This window comes from Propithecus coquereli, unplaced genomic scaffold (assembly GCF_000956105.1).
Source record: "Propithecus coquereli isolate 6110/MARCELLA unplaced genomic scaffold, Pcoq_1.0 Scaffold23, whole genome shotgun sequence".
NCBI classification, from domain to species: Eukaryota; Metazoa; Chordata; class Mammalia; order Primates; family Indriidae; genus Propithecus; species Propithecus coquereli.
This window is the reverse complement of record NW_012147841.1, coordinates 3,380,313-3,381,723: the sequence shown is the minus strand read 5'-3', so window position 1 is coordinate 3,381,723 and position 1,411 is coordinate 3,380,313. Positions and strand designations below refer to the sequence as shown.

The 1,411-nt window shown below is 28.1% G+C and overlaps 1 protein-coding gene across 1 annotated transcript in view; it reads left to right on the top strand.

Annotated features, from left to right (window-relative positions):
* PKHD1L1 (polycystic kidney and hepatic disease 1 (autosomal recessive)-like 1) overlaps positions 1-1,411 on the top strand; it is a 204,930-nt gene that overhangs the window by 92,576 nt on the left and 110,943 nt on the right. The gene's annotated exons all lie outside the window — the stretch shown is intronic.

Here is a 1,411-nt window from a genome sequence, read left to right as displayed (position 1 = left end):
ATCACTTACTGTTAATATACAATAGACTGTAGTATATATTATAGTCAAAATGTTTTATGTGACACATATTTTTAAAACACTTGGATATTCTTTTATTTATAGAAGTAAAGAAGTATATCTTTAAATCTTTAAATGCATGTGTAAGTATTGAAATTTAGATATATTTATATTGTTTGTTTGTTTGTTTTAAGGTTCTCCAGGAACTATAATTGAGATCACTGGGTCTAACTTTGGTATTGAGATCTTGGAAATTTCCGTGATGATAAATAACATCCAGTGTAATGTAACCATGGTTAATGACAGTGTGTTGCAGTGCGTCATTGGAGATCATGCTGGTGGCACTTTCCCTGTTATGATGCATCATAAGACAAAAGGCTCTGCTGTATCCACAGTGGTATTCGAGTATCCACTTAATATTCAGAATATTCATCCAAGCCAAGGTAGTCACGAATATACAGGGACCTACAAATATTTTATTGTTTCAGTTAAACACTTATTTAGAAAAAAATATTTTCCTCAGCCACTGATAGCATGCTGCAAATATTTTTATCTTTATGCATTAAACAAATAAACATGCAAGGATAGTAATCATTTTAAAATATCAAATTTCAAAGTATAATGCTTTATATTTCCTTTAAATGTGGTGTATAATTTATTTAAAGTTTAGTCCTACTTAAAATGACCAATCATACATGGAAATTTTTTTAAAAATCATATTTAGACATCACTGGTTTGAAATTATTTCTACATAAATTAGTATCTTTTTTCTATTTGAAAATAATTTTAATAAAAACCTTAAAAAATATAACCAATGTACTCAATTAAAATAATAATTTTACATGTATGTTTTGATTACATCGAAATTCTTTGTGACATCTTTTTAAACTAAAATTTTAGTTCCTAGAAATAGTTTAAATAAATTACCAGATATGACATTTACCAGTGAAAATTTTAAAACACTGCAATCAAAAGAGATTCTGTTTCATTAATATAATAATAGAACATAATATAATTTCAGTTCTAAGAACCTTTTTATTTAACGTAACTTCTGTTTTTAGGAAGTAAGTTAGATTTTAGGATAATGTTCAACAAATATGTATGCAGAAAAGGTTTTCTTTTAGTTAGCTTTGTTTTTTCCTTTTATTTGTCTTCCCTAGGGAGCTTCGGTGGTGGTCAAATCCTGACTGTGACAGGCATTGGGTTTAATCCACAAAATTCGATTATATTAGTTTGTGGCTCAGAATGTGCAATTGACAGGCTTAGATCTGATTACAGAACATTATTATGTGAAATTCCACCAAACCATGGTAAGTTGTCAGAAAAAAGAATAGCAACTTTTGAGAAATGGTTATTAATTTTATAAAGATCACAGTGTGAATTTCTTTGTCAAGTTGTTGGGTTCTTTGGGGTA